This window comes from Pinus tabuliformis, chromosome 7, assembly GCF_031772625.1.
Source record: "Pinus tabuliformis cultivar Carrire ecotype Pingquan chromosome 7, CPIR1, whole genome shotgun sequence".
Classification (NCBI taxonomy): Eukaryota; Viridiplantae; Streptophyta; class Pinopsida; order Pinales; family Pinaceae; genus Pinus; species Pinus tabuliformis.
Window position 1 is genome coordinate 1,057,169,206 of NC_142293.1, and position 9,423 is coordinate 1,057,178,628.

Genomic DNA, 9,423 nt, shown 5'->3' on the forward strand with positions numbered 1-9,423 from the left:
CTCATGCGAAACAGGACTTATTTCTAATTGAAAATGTTGTAAAGAAACGAGGTTGTAAGCGATGAGCCTGACCCTATAATCTGATCTGACCTGATCTAATTAGTTCCTGCCCAACAACCAATTCATTTGGCCAGGAATCAAAGTGAGTAGACACTATCGCTATGAACCCTTTACTCTCAAAAATAAGCTACGCAGCTTAAGTGAGTAGGCAGCTAGAGAGGGGCAAGGCGAGGCGAGGGAGACCATAAGGATGCGCAAGCAGGCTCGACCATAAGGGAGCGTTGAAAATCTATATTCAAATACACCCAGTCGACATCACTTTCAGGAAATTCAAAACAAAGATGCACATATCTGAAAGAAAAATCCTCTAAGATTCCTCGAGTTTCATCCTAAGCTCATTTATCCTCTTTAATACGTCTTGAAAATTGTACCTCTCAAATGCTTGTTGGAGCTTACCGATGAGTTGCTCGAACAAATGAATGGACGTCACCAACAACATGTGGCACCATTTCTTGGCACGACCATCAAGGGTGAGGGAGAAAAACACATAAGTCAACTCTTCATTGTTGATCTCAAAAGATTCACAAAACTCAAGGAAATCATAAATGTGCTTGATTAAAGGTGTTCCATCCTCACCATCAAACTTTAACTGAGACAAGTGATGGAGCTGCTCCTAGGGGATGGAAAATTGAAAAATAGACAAACCAAATAAACACCTGGGGAGAAAGATTCTGGTTGGAGCCATTAACATATATGAGACTAAACTACAGGCTCTAAGGGCTCATCTTGTCATCTAGCCCTCCTTCTAGCACCAATTTGTTGATGGATCAAAATGTACCGCTAATGACTAAGGGGTCTCCCTGGTGTGAAATCCAAATTAGACCTCACATCATTTGGGATAGGATCCCCATCCAGTATGTGGGCCTGGCTACCACCATGAATGTTTTATACTCTTGGTTATCAAATGAGAAGGTGTCGAAGTGGGGTGAGAATGAAGTGCTCGGGAAGAGAAACAAAATCAACCCAAGATTGACAAATTTCAAAAAGAGGTTTAAACAAGTCATAGCAATGATAAGAAGAGATAAACGATGAGAGCAATTAGTGAGCTAAAACCCCATCAGACATAATAAATAGGAACATGTCGAAGGTCAATTTCGAAGTAGTTCACAATAGGTCACCGACATGGCAAGGGAGAAGTAAACACATATTAGAAAGTGAAACATACATGCAACCACTATGTATCAGAACATAACATCTTGCGTATATGAAAGCACATGTATAAATATGGTGAGGTACCATACAACTATTACAACCACCATGAGTGAGCGTGGGAATCAGTGCCAAAGATAAAACAAAATATCTTATTAATACGCTGCAACTTAAAATACATATCATGCAATTGGTCAATACCCAATAGTGGAACATGGGTTGTTCATACCATTACCCGATGTCAAAACCCTAGCCTTACTGCAAAATCACTCTCCTAGCTACCAAGAGCTGAGTGGCCCTATCTCTCAAGCATAAATCAGCTATCTGTATTGGCCTCAACTCAAGTGTTAAAGTCCTTTTCTATAAGGCATGAGGACACATTTATAGAGGTTAGGTGATTGTTCACCTATAGTGACCCTTGACGTTCCCTCATGCCCTTTCAGCTACCCTCTTGACTCTTCAGCTTCCCCATTTCTTTCTCAAGCCAAGAATGATTGTTACATGCCCACATCAGCCCCAACATAGTGGTTGATATAATGGTGGGTGAAATTTACATTATGATGAAAGAGGTAGGGGAGGGATGTAGAGGGTTATGGGAAACCCTAGAATGCTTGTTTCCCATATCTCACAATGATGCGGATGCTTGGTCCTGAAACCGACCAATTTTCTTGCTACCATGCTTCTCTCTCATTCATTTATCTCTTGGTGATGCACCTTCAATTTTACTAAAAGGTCCATGGAACTTGGGAGGGCCCATCTGGCTTGCTGAAGGAAACCTTAGTCACGCAAGCTCCACGAGGAACCCTAATCCCTTTGTGTAGACCGACATTATGTGCCCTTCCTTCCATCACGTACAGGTAAGATAGCCTAGAATCACCTATCTCATCCTTGTTTTGCACTATCACCCGTGGACTCTACTTCAACAATTCTCTTGCCCTTTTTCCTACCATGGATGCCTTGGAGCGAGCTTGACTTCAATATTTGTTGTTGACCAAGATCATACATTTCTGCAACATCGATACCTTGGGTCCTTTAACAATCAATTCAGCTTAAATTTCAGCATAAATGGGATGGATTTGCCTCCGTAGCTTCGGTCCTACACATGTACACAATCATTAATTAAGCATCAAGAAAAATTATTCTGATGAAATAGAAGAAACAAATATTACAATTAATAATGAACACGAATTCTTAGCCTTGAAATTGTTTGTCATTTATCAATCACAAATTTGTGCGTTGCTCTGCTCCATGTTGTGGGATCGAGGTGGAAACAATGGTTGCTAGCTCCTTTGGGCACGTTTTTCAACTAGCCTCCCCCAACAGAGGTCGCATAGTCACACCCAAGTGGAGGTTGCATCTTTCATATGATTTCACTGAGGTCTAAGAATGCGATGACGCAACCTGGGAAGAGCTGCGACTATTTGGAGGTCGCAAAATCACGTGTTGACCATATCACACTTTTGTAAGCCTGCTTGGGGAATTTAAATGCAACCATGTGACTTTGGGAGGGAGAGCGATCTATGGGGTAGCCTAGTCACAATTTGTAAACAGAGCGCGACCTAGGATTGTTTACCCATACTAAACTACAACCAAGTCAACTAATTGAGGTAGCAGCTATGTTTGGGGAATGTAATCTGATCACACTTAGCAGAGTTGCACCACGAGTAGGTCGCATCCTCTAGGTGTTCAGGTGTGATCGAGAGATGCAACCTGGGCAAGTCGCATACTCGCCCTTTGAAGTAAGTCGCACTCCCGACGCATTTGTTAGAACCGTGATTTTGTGACCTGTTTGAGAGGGGATTGTGACCTATGGGGCTATTGGTCGAAAGTTGGAGATGTTGTACTCTAGTGGCCGAGCACATTTGTGACTTGGTTACTTATGAGGATACTCAACTCGATGGAAGTCACAGCGTCACATCACATCTTGGAATGTGTTTGTTGGAGATCACTTCTGCGATTTTCTCAGGCGTTGCACTCTTTTTCGTCCGAAGCTAGGAGTGCCATAAATGTCCTGCTTCCGTCGTTATTTCTTCATTCCTGTGATTCCCATGGACATTTTTGAATGCATGGTGGTACCATCATGAATTTACGATTTTGATGGCTTTTTCCACCCTTAAACTGATCCGCTTTCCACCGCATTTGTATTTTCAACTGCCATCCAATCTTGACTGTATTACGAATTTTTCCATCCAAGGCAGATGTATTTCCATAAACAGTCCTGGTGCTGGCCTACCCCGAATACATTCCAAGATCGTTCGAAAATTTGTTGTATACCATGACATTCATGCATTCTGAGGCCATGCGGTGTTGATTTTTAGTGAAGACGGCTCAACAGTTTGAGGGCATGCGAAGCCTTTGAACCAAAACAATAATGTGTTTTCCTTGTATAGGAACAACGAGATATAGGCAAGTGAGCTCTTGAGGGTCTGAAGGAATTCCATGCAGTGCCATAGCTCAACTATAATCATCGAATCAATCTCCTATGGTCTCTTGAACCTCGATCACATTGTGCTCAGTCCCGATCTCCCTTTATGACCTGATATTCCCTTTGAAGAGTCGAATTTGGTGGTCAAAGAAGACCTCAACGCACAAAATTTTCTTTTACAGGTATGGTTTGAGATTGCTCTCATACGCATCATTTGGGCCACCAATCATTAATTCCATCATCATCTTCTTGCCACCCTTGAGTGCGAGGCATGTCCTTGTGTTGTTTTAGTGAGAGGCATCTTAACAACTACCCCATAGTGAGCGCTTTCGTAACTCCTTGTAAAATTTCTTAGTTTGCGAGAAAGAGGACGGCGGATTTGTTTCTACATATATATATATATATAGCAATCAACATTATGCCTAATGTATATATGTATATTAACAAAACAATCTTTCTTCATTGTCAAAACCCTTCAACTCCACGTTTGACATTAGTTTTTTTTTTTGGTAGACATTCGCCTCGTTGGATATGTGCCCGAGCCACCTCCGCTTGATCCCTGCAGAGACGGTGAAACAAAACTGATTAGTTTACCTAAACAACATAGACATGTATACATTTTCACGTGGAAGCATGGAACTTAATGAAAGCCATGGCAATAACTCATTAAAGGAACATGCATCCCAAGTATTCCAAATTAAGGTGTGATACATTGTATAGTTGAGTGAATCATCTTTTAATTTGGAAACCAATTCGGCATTCAAGCACCTTAATGGGCTTACTAATTACAATCGATCATGGTATTATATGAGGCCCGAGGAAATTTCCTACTCATAGGATAAACGCCTAAGAATATCTATTAACAAGTGTCTTAGAGAGTGAGGACTAATTCAGAACAGGGTTGGACCCTCAATAACATATTCCATAGTTATAAGGATGCAAGGGAAATATATAATTCCCACAGACCCAAACGCACATGCTGAGGTGAAGGATCTGCCAAGGGCCTGAGGAAAATGTGTTGCTATGACTCCCACGATGATGCCATGTGATGTCGATGGGAGTGCACCCCTAGAGGCATGCGGATATGGTGACAACAGGGAGGGGATCACTCTTCTGACAATATAGGGTTTCTCCCAAACCCTAATATTGTCACTCTTATGGGAAGCCACCTTGAATGCATGCTTGTTCAAATATAGGACATCCACTAATCATGATGTGTATCATGTAAAGATGAGTTTTAAAATCATGAGAGACTCTTAACGCATTAATGAAGCCATTGACCGTTGAAACCCTAATGCGATTTTGATACCTATATCTAACATAAAACATGATGTGTGAATGTGATGCATGAAACATGAGTGGGCGCACCAAAGGGGTTGGATAGGCAAGGTCGTTGGGAGAGAAACCGGTTGGGGTCCAATCAAAAACCCTGGGAGCTTGGGGTGAGTGGTGGGGTACCCAAAATTTTGAATATGCCCAAAAATTTGGGTGTTTTTGTAAAGGCTGCAACAAGTCCTTAGGAGGAGGCCAAATTTCAGAACTAGGGTGAATATCAGAGTAGGCCGAATATCGAATCCCCAAATTTGAAAACTTCAGAATTTTGGAAGTCAGAATCTCGGGACCTCGGAAGTTTCAAACCTCATAACTTCAAGATTTCATAACTTCTTATAAATTGAGTTCTTTGAAAAGTGTTGAGGGTTGTGGGGAGCAGGAATTACAAAAGAATTCGTTTGCAAAACTAAAGAACCAGGGCCCCTTTCTCTCTCCTCTGACAGGACACATGGCAGTCATTGATTGGACCTCAACAGTTGATGGTGGCAAATGACATCAACATGATGCGGTTGTACAGAGGACATGTGGCAATTAGATTTAGCATTATTGGGTGGCCTAGTGGGGAAAATCTTGGTGACACATGTCACCACTAAGGAGATTCCACATGGAGATGATGATGAGAGCATGATGTCATCCTGGAAGCATATCGAAGGTCAGGGATTTCGTAGCTCTGTTCTAATTGTTTTTTGAAAAAAATATCATACATGGAGCTCTTAAGTTGATTATCACTTGGTCATGGAGTCCAAAGAACCAAGGGTGTAGAGAAGGGCTTAGCACCTAAGTGTTATGGACACGCCACGTGAGCATATCGAAGGTTGGGATTTCATAACTTCGCAGTAATTGAATTTTGAGAAAGTCCTGATACCAGGGAGCTCTAATGTTGATTGGCATTTGGGCATGTAGCCAAAATAATGAAGGGCAAAGAACAAGAACACAAGAAGATAGGCCCTTAGCAGGATCCCGAAGGGCTTAGCACCTAAGTGTTATGCCGCCAGTAACAACACCCGTTCCTTTGGTGTAAATGCGATAAGGGGCAAAGAAAAAGGGGCTAAAGTCAAATATCGAAATCTCACGATTTCATAATGTTAAGCCTTAATAAAGTTATGATATGCGGGGATCTGAAATCCCAATACAGAGGTGTATGAAGTCGTCAACAACAGCACCCGATCCTGTGGTGAAAAACAATAAGAGGTTAAGGAAAAGGGCCTAAAGGTCAATCAGAATCTCGTGATTTTGTAACATCTCCTTAATAAAGTTACGAAATGATTGGGCTCTGAAATTGCAGCACATAGGTGTATTGCAGATGAATGAGTCGATAGCTAAGTAAATGTGCTTAGTAAGGTTGGTGTCGCAAGAGTAACGGCAACTGCAGAGATCGTTGTGTCAAGGAAACAAGGACCACTATTGCGCAAAATGATTTAAAGGAGTTTGTCATGAGCTGAGACAAGCAATCCATGATCTTTGCTTCCATGCTATGAGAAATTGAATGAAGATTAGTTCAAACAAGTGGCATCAAATTCAGCAAATAGAGTATTATCCCATATTTTATGGCAACGTATGTCACAACTATAACATTTGAGGGATTAGTTGAGCATATCCAAGCAGAAGAATCAGCGATCAAAGGATCAATTCAAGATTTGAAGGAAGAGGATCTACAAAAATGGACCAATTTCCAGATTTCAAGGCAGAACACTTGCAGCCAACTCCAAATTTTCGACAGATTATTTAAAGATTGTTTTCTTGGTATATTGTTTATATTTTTATTCCAGGAAGATTATAACAGTTTAGGAGATATAGTTTTTGTATATATTTTTTGATATTTATTGTAAAAGGGTGGCTTTTGGGCTCAGAAACCCTGATATTTTTGTAAGCTTGATATTACAAAGTTTTAAATCAAGGGCTTCTAGGTTTAGCCTCTGACAAATTTTGTTGCTATGTGAGTGCTTATCTGTGATTACACACTCTTTGTTTCTCCATAAATCTGTTGTTGTGTAGAATTTTGGGAAAGGTTGGGTCTAGTTTCAACCTCCCTGACATCCCATTGCAAAATTATTTTCTTTACTGAGTAGATCAAGGTGACAGTGTGTTATTTTGATCTCTCTACATCACTATATTGTTGCCTCTATTCAATTCATATATGTATTTTTTTGGTTGTTGATAGTGTCTCTTCACACTTTTTTATCTTATTAGCTAGCCTAAGTGTTCAGTATGAACGATTATGCTACCTAATATCCCCTTTAGATATTGCATCTTAATCTTTCAATATATGTTAGTTTTTCATGTTGAACATTGCCACTTTGATAAGGCCTCTGAAAGAGAGGGTTTTATTTTTTAAGCAGTGATTTGTAAATCATCAGCAACAACCTACACAATAACCCCTAGATCTGGCCATTGTGTTTCATAAGTTGTTGATTCATTGATAGTGAATAGTAAAAAAGCCTTGTAACACTTGAAGGAGCCCCCTGTTGTTTGAGGACCAACTTGACCCTAAATTTGGTTGAGTTTGTTTCTCAGCACAATTTCCATCCAATACATTGCCTTCGAAAAATAGATACAACACAACTTTCTACAGCTCTCGTGTCAACAACTATGACCACCAATCTACCCTTAAAAAGATACCATCTAACCTACTCGTTAATATAGTCAACCTCAACTCCTTTTGTTCCATGTACCCTGAACAAAATTATTGGTCCTCCAACTCCCAATCTGCAGCTTCACCAATCTGCCTCTATCAATGATCATAAATCCTTTAGGTCACTAAACACGGCTCCAAACACTTCTACCCTCTAGTCGTTGCTTACTCCATGACTTCAACATTGCATAGGGTCTTAGTGTAGTTGTTCACAACTTCATTTGTGAACAACTCCTTGGTTTCCCACTTCTTCCTTCCTCTATTTCTATATGGTGGCATGGACGCTGCCTACTTTCATTGTAGAATGTCCTTCAATAGTATATTAGGGCTTGTTCACTAGCCCTCTTTGGTTTCCACTTCTTCACTTCAAGGGATCAACCACTAGGCCAACCAATCGGCCTCTCTTAGCAGGCTTATGCTCCTTTATAGGTTTGCACTTATGGATCCTATTGGGCAACTACTTTAGTCATCCAATCTAATCTCAAAATGCCAAATCACAACTATCCAAATTGGACTACTCATCCACTAGTAAAACATTAACAAAAGAGACTAGCATACCTTGTTATATGCTCCTTTGCAACTTAATTCTATGTCATTATCTTAGAATGTTCGTACCTCTACTTAGGGCATATTGTAGCAATGATTTTTATCCCTTCCAACTCGGCCTCTACTGCTCCAAAGGACTGTGGCTACCCTTCCTCTAATAGGTCCCTTCGATGATCTCTAAGACACTTTCCAACACACTGTTACACCTTTTTGGCCCTCCAAAAAGTACCTACAGGAGCTCAGAATCCTACATAAATTCTCAACCTATTTAACATGGATATTCTCCACAGAATCTAGCACAAAAACTTTCCAGAACACATCCTCCTCATTGGTTGTTCCTCCCAATATAAACCTATTGTCACAATAGATTAACCAAGAAACAATGCTCTTTCTTCTTTGCTAGGCTCCTTTGGATTTGCAGCTATCTCAGGGGTGAATTATCTTTGATGTATTGCACTTTGGATGTGTAAATGAGGCTCCCTCCTTTCTATTTATGTCTCCAAGGGGTGTAACGACTAGCCCTTAAGGGCACTCCTCTAAGTTAAGTCATCCTAAATATTTGGTTACAAAATCACACTTAACACAAGATACTTTTTTTTTTTCACAAACAACAAGGCCTCTCTTGGTGTTCTTGGCAGCCCCTTCCTCTAGTAAGTGTGCCCCACATTCTCCAAGTGTCAAGTCACCAAAAAATGCTTGGTTTCACACCCACAAGCTTGGGTGCAAAACCCATCTCGTGGGTGATTAGCCCACAAATGACTTTTGTGGTGCCAATTCGTCTACAACCTCGTACCCTAGTGTTTGGAGTATCTCCCAAGCTACAAATCTCAACACTTCCTCTTAGCGAGGGAGGTACTTCCAACACTAGGAAGTATCTCGTCAAAACCTGAAGATCTCAAACCTTCATAGGGTTTCTCCCTCTGAAGCTAGAGTCCCTCTAAGCCTACAGGATCTCCACTCGCTCACAATGTTATTGATCTCGTGTCCTACAAGGTCAGTCTGAGTTGCGGTCAAACGCGGGCCATAATTACCAAAACTCAATCCTCCAAGCACTCATCCTCTTGGGTCAAACACAACATGTGCACATGCCTCCAATCTCGAATGTCCAACATCACTGCCCAAAGAAGAAACTAGCCTACCAACATTTTGTCCATAACTTTAAGCAATCTTGTCCATGTCAATCTCATCCATGCAAAAGCAACCCTCGAGCAGTGCCAACGATGTATGAAAAATCATAGGAAGTCCATGATTAGCAACTTTTCCTACAACAAATTGTCGT